This window comes from Triturus cristatus, chromosome 3_1 (assembly GCF_964204655.1).
Source record: "Triturus cristatus chromosome 3_1, aTriCri1.1, whole genome shotgun sequence".
NCBI lineage: Eukaryota > Metazoa > Chordata > Amphibia > Caudata > Salamandridae > Triturus > Triturus cristatus.
Genome location: NC_140583.1, coordinates 234,757,257 through 234,773,918, shown reverse-complemented (window position 1 = coordinate 234,773,918; position 16,662 = coordinate 234,757,257).

Here is a 16,662-nt window from a genome sequence, read left to right as displayed (position 1 = left end):
GAGGGTTGTGCTTCACCTCGCCTCCCACACCTGAGGAGTGGAATTGTCAGAGGTGGGCACACTTCTCTTCCTCACTTGTTTTTCCCGCCGGTACTCCCATCCAAAGTGGGGGTCAGAATCAGTGGGGACTAGTTGCTGAAAGCAGCAAGTGGCCTGGGGAAGCTCACAAAGTCGGCAAGCCTTTGAAGCTTCCCCTTCGTGAACCCTGCCCATCCTGGGGGATGAGGCATGGCACCTCGTCCCAGGATGTGCATTGTTTCAGACCCAGGGGTCCAGAAACATGTCTGGTGGTGGCAGCCTAAAGCAGCCACTCAGCCTGGACATTAGTGGTAGGTTAGTTTTTAGGGGGCTTCTCTGAGATGCCCTCTGTGTGCATTTTTCATTAAATCCCACATTGGCATCAGTGTGGGTTCAATGTGCAGTTTTCAGTGTAGCCATTATGGTGCTGTGGAGTTCATAATGACAAATTCCCAGCACCATATACCCTTAATGGCAGCACTGCACTTACAATGTCTTAGAATGTACTTATACACTGTAGAGGTACAGGGCTCATGCACCTGTACCCTCACCACTGGTATAGTGCACCCAGCTAGAGGGGTGACTGATCTATGCCATGGCAGTGGTTTGTAGGCATGGCACACAGAGATGTGTGCCATGTCGACTCTTCACTTTGTTCTGCACCAAAACACACAGCCTGCAAAGGCAGTGTGTGTGTGTAATGGTACAGGACCTCTAAGGGAGGCACAATAAGTGCTGGAGCCCTTAGAGGCATTCTCTGGTCACAGTGCCCTGGTTACCTGTGGTACCATTTACCAGGGGCTGATCCGTGGCCAGAGATGCCAATTGGGTTCAGGCTACAATGCAGTTTTAGGGAAAGAACATAAGATCTGGGTACCTTATTAACAGGAGCCCAGGGCACACTCAATCAAACCATCCAGAAAGAGGACACTTTCTCACATGTTCCACCCTGCCTCAATAATTTGTTGCAAAATGCAACCGGCATATTTACAAAGAATTGGCGTAGGGCAGCACCGCAACTCATTTTTCTGTGCTGCTCTACGCCAATTTGAAAGGAGAGAAATGCAATGCATTTACAAGATACTGTGCATTGCTATCCTTTCAGCCAGTGCCAAATCATAAATTGCAGACGTGCGCCAACACAGTCACCTTTGCACCATGGTGCAATGTGTCTGTGTTGTTGGCATGATTATATTTGTGCAGGAAGGGACACCTTCCTGCATAAAAACAATCACAGTAGGTGTTTTCCTCTTTCTATGTGTGCTGCAGAATGCATCACACATGGAAAGAGGAAGAAAGAAGGAGAAAGGTAAACATTTCTTCTTGCTATGTCTGCTCTGGGGAGGCATACATTCTTGGGGCATTTGTGCAGGAAGGAACACCTTCCTGCATAAAAACAATCACAAGAGGTGTTTTCCTCTTTCCCGGGTGCTGCAGAATGCATCACACATGGAAAGAGGAAGAAACAAGGAGAAATGTAAACATTTCTTCTCGCTATGTCTGCTCTGCGGAGGCATACATTTTTTTGGTACTGCCCCAGATTCACTCTATGTTGTAAATCTGGGGCAGTGTCAAAATCCCTGGGTGTTGCTTGGGAACACCCACAGCAACACCCATGGCATGCTTCCCTGCCGAAATATAAGGCAATGCAGCAACTTGTGCTGTGTGGTCTTTCACCTTATCTACAAGGCCAAGAAAAGCCACGCAGAGTGGCTTTACGGGGCCCTGTAGATATGAGCCTGCACTGTGCGCCACCAGAGCATTTAAGAAAGTGATGATACAGTGGCGCAAGGGGCATTTAAATATGCCCCAAGTATTTATTCTCAAATCACAGTTGTGCTGTACTGAACTGTGTGAGGGTAGCTGGCTCTAATTTTCTTATATCCTGTACTAAGCACAAGCTTGCTGTTCTGAACTGAGTTGCTGAGTTTTTCTGTTGTCATTCATGTTTCTGCTATCAGTGTGGTAGGTGGGAAGAAAGGGGTTTGGTTTAATTTCCAATTTTGGTTTGGCGGCATTTACTGAGGAGTAAGGTGACTGGTACTACTTGACCTTCATTACCCCACTGTTAATGGATATTTGTATCATGTTGTTTAATCTGTGCTATGTTTCTCCTTTTCTGATGAACATATAATTAAGTGTATGACATGTAATGCACAAGAACTTGGTAACCCTAAAAATGTAGATTGATACTCGTGTATTTAGAAAGACACTGGGCAGAAGTGGATTTTTTTCAAGCAATGCCCCTGATACCTTGTGACAGGCCTAAGTTTGTGCATCACTGGGGAACCACAAATTACTTTGCTTCCTATAGCTCATACATGGCTAGAGTTGTAATCTTAATCCATAAAACATTGCCTTTTTTATTTAATTATATTCATTGAGAATCCTTGGGCAGATACATTTATCTATCTTTACCTTGCGACTTTGCCATCACAGTCATAAACACCTACACACCTAACTTCGACTTCTAAAGCTTTTCGAGGACATTATGCAGCATTATCGTAGACATGGTGACATGAGTGTTATTTGGGGGATAAAACTTTAACCTAGTTCTTTATTCTGAACTTGATAGCAGAAACAGAGACATGGCTAGCGCCCCCTGTGCAGCACACGTCTTGCAATAACCCCTTTGCATGATGGTTTAGTGAATGTATTGTGTGAGCTGCGGGGGAAAGCAAAGTCCTACTCATAGTGCTCCGCTGCCCACAACACATAATTGAGGACTGATTTCTTGCTTCAGTTCCCCAAGGAGGTCTCCTGGGTCCAGTCTCTTGAGCACTAATCCTACAAATTCTCTGACCACTCATCGGTTGTACTTGCCATCATGTTACCTGACTTACTATAAAGACATGAACCTTGGGTGTTGCCATCAGCAGCATTAAGGGGCATAGTATTCAGAGCAAAGGGGGCGGGCTATAGATGAATATTTTGTACAGAATGTAGGGTCAGTTGCCTGTTATCAAACAATCTCGGAAGGAAGGGATTGCAAACTCAGAGCATACAGAGTCCTTAAATCCATGCGGACCTGGCTTTGGAGTCTCAGGAGAGAGTTAAATGTAGTTTAACAATGATACAATGAGAAACGGCCACTACAACGCGGCTGTTTCCACGCATAACCTTAACCACGCATGCATTACAACGCATGCGTGGTTACCACGTATAGCCTTAACCACGCATTCCTTTACTACGAGATACATAGTAAATGAATTTGTGATAAAGGCTATACGTAAAAAAAGGAGGCTTGGGGGGGTCTCCCCCCCAAAAAAATAAAGCGTGTGTTGCAAAAAGGGGGCTTGGGGGGGTCTCCCCCCCCCAAAAAAAACCCCAAAAAACACGCCTGTTTCTGTAGGCAATCGGCGTCGTTAGAGGAAATGGAAAGACACTTCCGCTTCCTCTTTCCGACGTGCGACGCACCACCGAAGAGCCTGATGAAAAGAGGACGTGGAGAGGTAAGGGAGATTAAATTAAAAAGAAATAAAGGAATGAGGGAGTGATGTAGCGCAGCGGATATTTAATAGAAGGGTTTGTGGGTTGGGGCAGAGGGTCGCACAAGGGTACAGGGAAGGGGTAATATATAAAAAAGAGAGTGGGATGGGGAAGGGCACAGAGGAGCAGTGAAAGGAATTAGGGCAGGGATCAGAGAACACCTATACCAAGAAAATGCCATTACCATGCATAGTTTTACAATGTAAAGGTATGCGTGGTAAAGACATTTTCGTGGTAAATTTTATGCGTAGCAATGGCATTCGCGTTGTAACGCATGCGTTGTAAAGGCATGTGTTGCAACGGAATGCGTTGTAACGTCATACAACCTGATACAATATCTCTCACAGTACCTCCACACTTGCCCAATTGATTTCCTGTTTGCAGAATTTAGGGAAAAACCCTAACTTGGGAAACATACCTGGGCTGGGACATATGTGAAGGGGGAGTGCCCTTTTGCTGATACTGAAATGGGCGCAACCAAGAATGGTGGTTCAATCCCTGTGTCATTATGGGAAATGGTTTGATAGTACAGGTATTCTAGTGTTTTACCCAAATACTATATACCCACGTGATAACACTACCCCAGGACCACCAAGACGATTTTATGGATGACATACACCCCACCATGGACGGAGGGAGGCAAGCAGGAATTTCTACTCACCCCATTATGCTGCAGAAGGTACTAACCACTATAGACAGTCTGGGGGGTGGCAGGTCCCTCAACTCTAACGGGTTAAGACTTGAAGCACATGTATTAACGCTCGTACTAAATTAAATTGAGTAGTGCACAGTGATTTTTAAATTGACAACAGATATGAAGAGAAAATCTGTCTAATTATTGATTATGAGTATGTGAACTTTCTTGTACCAGTCTTCCCTCGTTGCCATGAGATTTGCACACATGCACTGCTAGTCTGACACTTGAGTGATGTTTGTTGATGTCATAGTGTGAATGATGCATCTCTCACAGTGACCTATTCAGCATAAGCAGTAACAAAATGTGTGGACGTGATTTTAAGATACCAGTATCTTGCTGCTTTCCATAGCGCAAGATTGCAGGATGCTGGTTTCTTTTGATTCAATTTACTAATTTGATCTGTAAATTTTTTTTTTTTTTTAATGAGCAGGATTTTGTCCCAGCATAAGACAAGATAGATGTTTAATGGGCGGTTATGTTTACATAGGTAAAAATATGTTATAGGAGATTTTAATTAGCCCTAATATAATATGACTTTTTAATGTTACACTACTTGCTAGAACTTTATCAAGTAGTTATTTAACTTATGATTAAATGTGCAGCGATTTGTAATGCTATTCAATATTGGAAAGTAAACTCTTACTTGTGAGAGTCCACTGTATTTGTTGAATGATGTGAGAGAGATGATGCAATGTGTGACACATTTATCTGTTGGCAGATTACACTGTATGTGAGCTATGGGATTTGATTTTAGTGAACCTGGGAACTTTTCATGTAGTTGTTGCAGTTACATGTATCCATTACAGGTATGGAGTTCTGTCTCTCAGGTTTGTCCACCTTAGCTGAGATTGCTTGGGTTCCCGAGAATCTGCTGGGGGATTCAGTTATTCATGTTGGTGGTATTTTTATTGCCTGTGCCCTATTTTACCAGGTGGTAAGCCCTGTAGGCCTTATTCACAAAGGTAAGCTTACAGTTTTATGTAAGTTAACCCTTTTTCAGCATTCACAAAACGACATTTTATTAGTAAGTTTACGAGTGCTGAGACTTTGCAGTTGGGATTAAGAACTTCGCACATAAAAAGATTGGTCTGTCCTATCTTTTTATATGCGGAGTACTCGGCCCCGATTTCGGAGTCTCCACACTTGTAAACTTACTACTAAAATGCAGTTATCTGAATACTGAAAAAGCGTAAACTTACACAAAGTGTAACTTTACATTTGTTAATCAGGCCCTGTATTTTTAAAAGTGACTTTCTGTACTGCTTCCACTGCTAAAAAACCTTCAGAGAATGAAGACAATAAAGTGCATTTTTAAACAACTCAATCACTTTTTTTACTGACTTGCCCGATGTATATTTTTTATTAGGTGAAGTGTGTCATTCGCTGTGGTCACCCCCAATCTTTACAGGACACTGGGGTACACTATCCTGTCTGATTTTCTATCTTAAATGAATTCTGAAGGTCACAGCTGGGCACTAGCTGGCTCTACACTGTGCAATTGGACAATGTGATTACTGAAGCACCATGCACAGCGGAGGGTGTACTTACTTCCATTGGGGTCCAAGGCAAAAAATAACAGGATGATACCTTTAAGTGGGGGCCAGTGAAAAGTCACAAGGCCCTATTCACAAAGGTAAACTTAGACCTGAAGTCTAAGTTTAGGCTTGAAGTCTAAATTTAGACCTAAAGTCTTGGGGCCCGATTCACAGAATTAACTTAAGACAAAATCCTAAACTTACTACTTTCGGTATTCACAGAATGCACTTACTACTTTTGGTACTCACAGAATGCACTTACTACTTTTGGTATTCACAGAATGGATTTACGACTACTAACTTTACGTCCGCACTCGGGCCGGAAATTCCGGCCCAGAGGCGGAGCTTCCGGCCCGGAGGCGGGGCTTCCGGCCCGGAGGTGGAGCTTCCGGCCCGGAGGTGGGGATTCCGGCCAGTGGTGGAGATTTAGCCATGGCCAAAATCTCCACCTCTGGGCCGGAAGCTCCTGCCTCCGGCCCGGAAGCCCCGCCTCCGGCCCGGAAGCCCCGCCTCCGGCCCGGAATTTCCGGCCCGAGTGCGGACCTAAAGTTAGTAGTCGTAAATCCATTCTGTGAATAGCAAAAGTAGTAAGTTTGTTCTGTGAATCGCAAAAGTAGTAAGTGCATTCTGTGAATACCAAAATGGTACTAAGTTTAGGATTTTGTCTTAAGGTTGTTCTGTGAATCGGGCCCTAAGTTTAGACCTGAAGTCTAACTTTAGACCTGAAGTCTAAACTTAGACTTTAGGTCCGCAGGAGTCCACAGAGCTGGCTACTGTCAACATCCATATGTGAGCGTACAAGAGTGTGAACAGCACTTCTGAAGTTGCTTTCTGGAAGGATTGGATTCACTTTCTTTAGTAGCGAGTGCTGGTACCAAGCAATGTGTACAGTAAGGGAGAGCTTGGTATTAAGATTTATTTGAGAACAGGTACCAAGCAGTCTTGTTTTTCTTGGCAGTGTGTTACTTGAGTGAGAACTTTGTGTCAAGGGTGATGCCATGTAACTTGACTCTGTTCGAAAATCGGGCTTTGAATCTAGCCAGGACCATGTCATTGTGCCAGGTTTGGTCTAGTTGTTGCTTGTTGTTTTGGGAAATAGGACACATTTGCTTTGGTGTGGTTAAAACCTTGCAACTCCACCAGCCAAGGCTTATAAATGTCAGGCTGGTGTGGTACCGTGTGGTGTTGTGAATTAGTTTTGAAAAATATGTCAGCAGCTGTTTTCAATGAATTGAAAATAGAAAATGAAGATGTGCAAAATTAACTATTGCAGTCTTAAACCTGCATTTATACCAACACCAGCACCTCATTTGAGCCCTGAAACTATTATAGGAATTCCAGAGCTCAGCATCAGAGGGGGTGAGTGTGTTGAAGGTATGAAAGTCTTATTTGAGCCTGTATAATACCAAAATAAATGGTCTTTCTAAACAAAACTATCCAGAAGGCTACTTGTCTAGGATTCCAAACAATTAAGGATTTAAAGAAACCTATTCCAAAATTCAATCAGACTATGTTTAATAATTGATGATTTCCAATGAATATATCTGAATCAGATATAAAAATATGATATAGAATGAATCCTGTAATTCAACACAATTCTGTGTTGAAGGATTGGCCTTATGACCCCTTCATTCTAATACATCAATGCAGCATTTTCTTTTCAACACTCCTGGACCTAAACGTAATCATCCTGATCCACGATACAATACACAAATGCCTGTAGTGGTTACCACATACAGGGTAGTCAAGTTACAGACACTCAAGTCTCTTAGCTGTAAAAGAACTCTTCTCCTCCATTAATGAAAACAATTATTTTTCTGACTTTCTTTTAGGGCCATGTCCTTTAAGAAAAAAAGATTCCTTGCCATAGGAATGCATTCCATATACAATGAATTAAATAAATATTCTGAAAAAGAGGAGCTGCAGAAAGAATAGGCAAATAGGTAAGGAAAACATACATTTTTTAAAGATATCGACAGTGGCATGCCCACAGTTTCTAAAAGAGTATACTCTATATAACATTTTGTCCTCAGCCTTAGACCTCATGAAAGGTGAACTGAAGTTGCTACAACATGGGCAGGCTCAGTTAAGCGCAATTATTCAATTAAATTGGGCATTACAAACACTTAGAGAAGGTTTTGTTTATTGACCACTCCTTATTGAAACAGCTTTACTTGAACTCAACAATCACTCAAAAATACAATGACTAACAAAGAATCTACATACACTCTATTAAATATGGAGTAAATTAAAGATGCACCATTTACAGTCAGTGGCACACTATCTATTACCTGGTCTTTACAGGGTATTAATTCCTTACCCATAACTACTTTTCATTTTCATGACTGTCAAAAATATAACTCGCTTGGTTGGTATGAAACCATGCATACTTCACCCACATCTAATTAAATGAGAAAGAGCCTGTGTATATCAGTATAGTAAACTGAAGAAATCCTCTTGGACACTCCATTCTTTGTGGCACCATATCTTTAAAAGGAATGCGTATCCCTTTAATGCCAGGGTTAAGATGTATCTTATCTGTTTACCCCCCTGTATTTATTCCCATACATCATGAACTTTTAAATAACCGCTTCTATTTGTTTTAATAAATGTTACTTGCTTCAGGTTGGAACCTGGTAACTTTTTTGGAAACAATACAGTGCTGTGGAAAGACCTTCTATCCTCTGGCTAAAAATGATATTGGAAACATCTTTTGGCCTAGTAAGAGCATGACATTTATGCGTTTTGGTGACTTGAACAAACTATTGTCTTTTCACTTACAAAAAGAAGTCCAGCTGTGATGAAGGAACTTATGAAGGGAGGGAGGGCGTGGGTGGGAGACCCAGAAATTGGTATGGAGGTGAGGTTAGAGGGAACAGCGGGTTGCAACTGACATGAACTAAGGATCTGCCACAGTCTGCCAGACTGCATGAACATATGCTCACTTAGGCGGTCACGTTGGAGACCAGAGGAAAGCTAGTTATTTGAGTTTTGGGGTGACAGATGCTTTAAGTTAGGTAGTATGGGATGGGGGAGTTGAGGGGAAAGGTGAGGGAGTTTGTGTTTAATCCAGCTACAAGAGGTACCAGGTCGCAACTCATCGAGTGGATTGCCCCAAAACAGTCCACCGCTTTGCACACACAATTCCTATGTTGGCCAGCTTTAACATAATCTCTTGAAACATCAATGGGCTGAATAATAAGAATAAAGGAGTAGCAGTTCTACTACATCACTCATTTCCATTCACAGTTACTACAATGCATGCTGACTCCTTGGACAGTTATATAGGGGTGTCTAGACAGTTAGAAGGCACCACCTGGTCCTTTGAAGTATATACCTGCTCCCTGCACTTATACACAGCACACTACATACACTCTCGTAATTGATCATGGAACACACTGCGGGTAAATAGGCAATATCCTAACACTAGATGTCCGAACACCAGGCAACCGCGTTGCCACTACCCCACTGTTGAATTGGGCCACCTCCCTGGGGCTCTCAGACATGTGTACACTACAACACCTGGCAATAAACGTACTATTCCAGTGCACTAGGCTCACATTCCAGGCTAATCCACTTTTTTCTTCGCGCAGCATACTCAGACATTCTCCCCAGGTGTCTTTCTAACCACTCTCTAGTGGAACTGACTCTTAGGGGACTCCCTAGAATGTGGGACCATCATTTACGAGTAAATACCTCTAGATTGACTGATGGCAGCTTCACTGACCACATGCAGCAGGGCATTGAGGGCTTTCTGTCCTTGAACACCACTTCAGCCCCATCATCAACAATACTTAGGGAGGCACTGAAGGCAAATATATGGGGATTTTATCTCCAAAACTATTGGACACCATAGGGATGAGGAATGTGACATTAATGAGCTGACTACAGAGCTCTTGAGTCTTGAGGCAACACCACACCACTGCAGGATGAAAGAACTGCACCACCATACAGAGGCTGTTAGAACTACTACTAGTGAAGGGCAAGAGAAGTTGGGTCACCTCCCAACACCACCTGTATGATATGGGTATAGAAAAAGTAGGCTCTTGACTGGTTAGCACACCGCCACCAGCAACTCAGGGTGGCAGTAGGAATCTGAGACCACACAGGCAATGTGGTGACTGAGGGCCTCATTTACAACTTTGTTGACACATGGCAACGCTGCACACTACTTTGCTGCGTTGCCCTGTGTCCAAATAAAAGGGCAGGAATCCCCCCCTATCTATGAGATACAGCGCATTTCTGTCCTCTTCCACTGCGATGGCACACAAATGGCTGGCTTGCGCCAACGTAGGCACCCTTGCTTCATGGTGGAAGGCTGTCCGTGTTGTAGGAATAATTGTTGCAGGAAGCAACACCTATCTGCATAAAAACATCATTGGAGGCTTTTACTCTTTCTATTTGTGCTGCAGAGTATAGAGAGGAAAAAAGGGCGGAGAAATAAAGTTATTTCTCACTACGCCACCCGTGGGATGCCTTTCCAGATTTACGCTATGTTGTAAAACTGGGAATGTGTCATTACCCATGGGCGTTGCGGGGGAACACCCACCGCACTGCCCATGGCACACCTCCCGATGCAGTGTGACTTGCGCTGCGTTGCCTTACACCACAGCTATGAGAACATGAAAAGCTACGCAGGGTGGCTTTGTGTGGCATTGTAGATATGGGTTTGCATTGTGAGCTGCCAGAGCGCAAAAACAATTGACAATCCGGCGGAGCACAGGGCTTATAAATAGGCCCCAGAGTTTTCCCAAAATGCTCTGCCAGCTGCCTAGATCATTTGACAGGGCCAAATAAAAATGTGAACAAACCTGGCCCTCAAATACCCTCTGCTGAGAAGTGCCTCATTTCAGATTTTAACACAATAATTAGTCCTTCCGATGCTGGGCAGTTATAATCAGACCTTCCCCGTGTCATGTACAATAATTATCACATCTGATAAAACTGAACACTGAGATGTTCAAAATTTTTCAAACTGGATAATTCTCACCTATTTGACGTTTTGGGGGAATAATATGCAGAAGTTGGTGCTTATCGCAATAAAATCTGCATATCCTGGTAAATACATATTTAAGGCTGAGTCATGCAGTGCAGCGCAGCAAGTTTACCTTGCTCAGCTGCACTGCGTGACACGGAAAGGACAGAAATGCACCTTATTTAAGGCATTATGGCACATTCCTGCCTTTTCTCCTGCGCTGGCACAATTTGGCTGCCTATCCTAAGCAGACAGCCTTGCACCACGCTGCAAGGATACCTGCATTATAGGGTGGTTTGTTTTTGTGCAGGAAGGGGCACCTTCCTGCACAATGTGTGCTGCATACACACATAGAAGGAGGAAAAAACGAGAAGAAAGAAACATATTTCTCCACGTTACAACTCACCTGTGGAAGCGTAGGTTTTTGGTGCATTCCCAGGTCTTCTACTTTTGGAAAATCTGGGAATGTGTCAAATCCACTCACTGACCAAGGAAACACCTCCCTGGTGCAGAGTAACGCAAAGCAGCGATTTGCGCTGCATTGCATAACTCAAGATTTATAAAGCCACTCAGGGCCACACAAGATGGCCTTGCATGGCTTCAGAAATAAATGAATTGGCGTAGGGCAGCGCATAATGTATTTTTGCGGCACTGCCCTACGCCAATTTGAAAGAGCAGGAATGCTCCATATTTTCACGATAGGGTGCCTTCCAATCCTTTCAGCCAGCACACAATTTGCAGCTTAGTGCCAGCGCATGCACACTTGCACCATAGTGCAAGTGTGTCTACATTGTTGACAGGATTGTTTTTGTGCAGGAACAGTAAAGAGGAAAAAACGAAGAGAAATGAAAATATTTCACCTCATCACGCCTGCTCTGGGGAGGGGTATGGTTTTGCCCCTACCCCAGGTTTACGTGATTTTGTGAATCTGGGCAGTGTCAAAATACATGAGTATTGTTTGGGAACACCCACCACAACACCCAAAGAACTCCTCCACGAGGCAGAGTAAGGCAAGGCAGCACACTCCATATCTATGAGGCCATGCAAAGCCACAGAGGGCGGCTTTATGTCGCCTCATAAATATGATTGAGAGGCCGCACCACAGCAGCGACAAAAAACAGTGATGCTACAGTGGTGCAGCCCTCTTGTAAATAATCCCTTAAAATACACAGACATGGCTGACACATTTGCAAATAATAGCAAGTTACACAAAGTGCTTCCAATTCCTGTGACTGAACATGACAACTCCATATTATGAGACGCCCTGGACTTGCCCATTTCTGATGCAGAGATATACAGAACGATTAATGCCGTGCCTTTTGGGGGGAAGATGTTTGACCCAGGAAACCCCTGGGCTGAACATATTCATCCCTGAATTTTATAAGCGATTTGCCAGTGTATTGGTAGAACCACTAAATGCGGTTTACAAAGAATCTCTCCAAATGGGTAAAGGACCTGAGAGAGGCGACAATAGTCATTATTCACAAACCAGAAAGACCCCCCATAGACTGCCATTCTTATTGTCCCATTTCTCTTATCAAGCTTATCAAATGATTGACCATGCAGGAGACAATAAATGATTTCATAGAGCCTCGAGCCGGTAATCACACCACCGTGGTCTTGCAAGCATTATGCACCTTTCTGGCTGACTTTTTTGTAGATAAAATAAACAGTATGGGGGTGATTAGGATGGCGGGTGGACTTAACTCCGGCCGCCACCCTCGCGGTGCTGGGACCGGCCACCAGACGTGCGGCGGTCCCTCACCGCTAATTAGGATGTGACCGCCACCCTGGCGGTCGCATTCAGCATTTTTAACATGCAAGCAGCACCCGCCGTAATGGTGAAATGCCATGTTGTGCATTGCCATGCTGCAGTGAAAGAGCCACTCTTGTGGTTTGGCACCCTATGATGACCTTCAACTACCACCATTTTAACGGAGTAGAACAGTACATTTATATTAAAAGTGCTTACTATTGGTTTGACATAGCCTCATTTTATCTTGTTTTCTGACTTTGCCTTGCTTCTACGTGCACAGCAGTGCTTGCAAGTTGTTTGGGTTATGAGAATTATGAGTTCTTACTATTGGCTTTGACATGGTCTCATGTCATCTTAATTTCTGACTTTGCCTTAATTCTGCATGCACAGCAGTGCTTGCGATTCATATTCAAGGTCTTTCTGCCCCTCACTTGTTTTTCGCTCTTCACTGACCAGAGTGAACTGGATATTATCTGTAGAATGTGCAACTGTGCCTCGAAGTCAAAATACGGAAGTTTGGCCAGCCTCCGTCTTGGCCTTGACACAGACTGGTACAGCCAACTCGTTTTTTTCCAATGAGAAGGGTCGGGGTTTTCTAGAAACTTCGCCTCACGTTGAGTAATGATATTTAAGCTGGGAGCCTACGGGGGCCAGGTGGAAGTTCACCACAGAATAGACGTATTGCTGTGGAGGTGACGGAACTTGAGTCCTGATTGAAACTTCTTTCTGGGCTTTTGACGGGCTTCCGAAGCTTGAGTTGGCAAGGATGATGCAAATTCAACCGGTGAGGTGTTCCCAACCATTTTGTATATATTTTCTACTCTTTGCTACCTGTACATACTGCATTTTATTCTAATTGTTCATTGTAGTTAATTGATACTTGCGAATCTGCATTTATTGATATATTTGGCCTACTTTTTTAAACATTACATTAATAAACTTGTGTATGTTATTTTAAAAAGCACCTAAATTTGTCTTTTTGCCTCCAGAGTGGGAGTGCTGTGCAAACGTGTATTATTTAAAGGTGCAGTGGTAAATTTGCCTCCCAGGTGGGAGTGCAGGGTTTGGGTGTGTCCTTTTAGTGAAAAGCACATTCATTACATCTTGGCGTCATTGTCACAGGATTCGAACGTTGATTTAAAAAGTGAAGAAATGTTTTTTCTAGAAAATCAAAAGCAGATTCCCAGATACCAATTGAAATTCCTGGATGGGAGGTAGACCCATATAGCGCATTAGCTCATGAGTGTGCTAATTGTGCTGGGTCGAGTGAGAATTGGAGTGTGTGTTTTGCTGATGCTGAGCCAGTGCAAGTGGTTGCATGTTTGCAAAAAGTGCCTGTGAAGAAAGGAGAGGACTTGCTACATTAGGAAGAAGGGGCAGGACCCTTTTAAATGCTTATCGTATAATACGGTAGAGGCAAGGTCTTGGCACTAGGGGCTCTATTGGTCTTAGTGAGTTTGCCCCTATCACAGTGGAGGAAACTTGTAGGTTGATCAACTCAGTCACCTCAGGATCACCCTTAGATCCGTGCCCACCTTCAGTTTTTCATCTCGCTGCCGAGGTGATTGCGGAGGAGCTATCCCAGCTAATCAATACAGCTATTAATTCTGGTTGTTATCCTTCAAGCTGGAAGAGAGCAATAATCAAGCCTCTATTAAAAAAGCCATCCTTAGACCCGCTTGTCTTAAAAAATTATCGGCCAATCGCCGCTTTGCCCATGGCGGCCAAGATTCTGGAGAAGAAGCTAAATCGCTCCCTGACAGCATACCTGGGGGCACATGACCTGCTGGATGTGTCTCAGCACGGTTTTCGTGCCCAGCACTCCACAGAGTCAGCACTTTTATTGGCTGCAGAAAATGTGCGCACTATAGTGGATCGGGGCGGCCGGGCGGTCCTGGTGATGCTGGACCTCTCTGCCGCCTTCGACACCGTGAATCATACTATATTGTGTCAGAGGCTCCAGGAGTTTGGGGTCCAAGGAATGGCATTGGCCCTGCTAGCCTCTTTTTTGGAGGGTAGGGAGCAGAACCTGTCCTGGGGGGGTCTACAGTCTGCCCCCTGATGATGGATTAAACCCATATCAGTTGACTGGGGGTGAGTATTTGATTTGCTCAAACGCTCCGTCCATCATCCCCTTTGGTATCGCTCAATTCAGAAATGTGCCAGTTCAGGAGCAGTCTGAGATCTTTAGTTACTGTGAAGAACAGGGAAAGAAAAGTATGCTTTTAAAGTTGTGGACTGTAACATTTTGTAACGCTGGACAAATACAGATGCTTTTGTGTTTTTGCGCATTGAAAGACACTGGGCAGAGGGCAATAGAACACAATGTGATTTATCCATGGGAGGAAGCCACTGTTATAAAGTGGCATATACAGACAGAGACTGCAGTTTTGCATGAACAGTTTGTGCAGGTCTCAATAGAAAGTTCAGGGGTGGAGTTTGAAAAACAGGATTCCCTAGTGAAGTGGCAGATTGTACTGCAAAGCGCAGCTACTGTGCATGACAGAACATTTAATTCCCTTGCAGATGAAAAGGCTAAAATCTTGGAGACAGAGGTGGTGAAACACGATTACATGACTAAATACGAGCACCTAGGAGATAAGGACCATACAAACAGGTGGGCAGAAAATGAAGGGATGAATATCCCCCTAGATTTACTCAGAATTGTGATTCTTATGTGTCAGAATGCACAAGCCAGACCAGTCCCACAGAGTGTGGAGGGCGAGTTGAAGAAAGGGAAATTACCAGAGCAGCTTGGGCTTCTGCCAATTGATAAAGGGAGCACGTATGCAGCAGTGAGTGGAGAAATAGTCAAGAAGGAGACTGCCCCAGCCCTTCTTACTGTGCAGGGAAAAAGAGAATTTCATCCCACTACCAAGAATTCAGAGGCTAAAGCGTGGGTAGAATTCTCAGACATTTCCCCAGAGCCAGCAGTAAACCGTGCAGACAGGAATGATAATATTGTGCCTCTAAACTTAAAACAGGGACAGGAAAATGTGCGCTTTTTGAAAAATGTTTCTTGAAAGAAGAGTTGTGCTTGTTTCTTTTCCAGGTCATCATACTGCGACGTGTTGGTATGCCTGATGTCTCTGCCCGTGTCCCCGTAAGGGTGGGACCCTTCCCTTCCCCTCCCCTCCCCTCAATCCTGGAGTGATCACCGGACGAAGTAAGCTGATGTCCTGTGGCTGAACGAACCAGATGGGGACTTACTTTGCCAAGACTGATGAACTGTTTAGTGGAGATGAAGTTAAATGTGAGATGGCTGTGTGTCTTTCACACAAAAGGACTTTTTGTTTAAAGAGAAAACAGAACAACAAAAATGTGCTGCTATTGAAACTTTTTATAAACATAAAGTTAAAACAAAATGCAAGAGGGCTGTGTGTCTTTCACACAGAAGGACTGTTCGTTTAAAAAGAAAAAGAACGACAAAAATGTTCTGCATTTGGAGAGAAATGTTTTTTGAGTTAAAGAGTTGCCTTTATTTTTTAGCACAAATATATATATGAGTTTGGCTGCTTCAACAGTAGAAGTTCCAGTATTAGCCATTTGAGAGATTAGGAGCATTACTAAGCTCATATGCTTGCATCATTTATCTTGTGTTATTCTTGCTGAGTATCTAGATATGCTTGAGTTGTTTTTACATGCTTTGCATTTATTATTACATGCTTTTATGATTTCACAGTTTTATATTTGTGTTTTCAGTTAAGAAATGCAGTGCTTCGATCTTAGTTGTGTTTTTCAGTTATGAAACGCAATCTTTCAATCATGGCTATGTTTTCAGTTAAGACTTGCTTTGAAGTGATTATCACATGCTTTTATGATTTCATAGTTTTATATACGTGTCTTTTCCGTTATGAAATTAGATTTTTCACTTGTAGTTGTGTTTTCAATTAAGAAATGTAGTTTTTGAATAGTTTTTGTTCTTTCAGTTAAGTAATTTAGTTTTTCAACAGTTTTTTGTGTCTTTCATTTAAGAAATGCAGTTTTTGTGCTTTCAGTTAAGAATTGCAGTTTTTCACTTGTAGTGGTGTCTTTAGTTGAGAGGTTCAGTTTTTGATATATGTGAATGGTGATAATCAAAGGTCATGGGGTGGAATGTAGTGCAAGAGCCACTCTTGTGGTTTGGCACCCTATGATGACCTTCAACTACCACCATTTTAACTGACTTTAGTGTGTTATTATACCCTAGCCT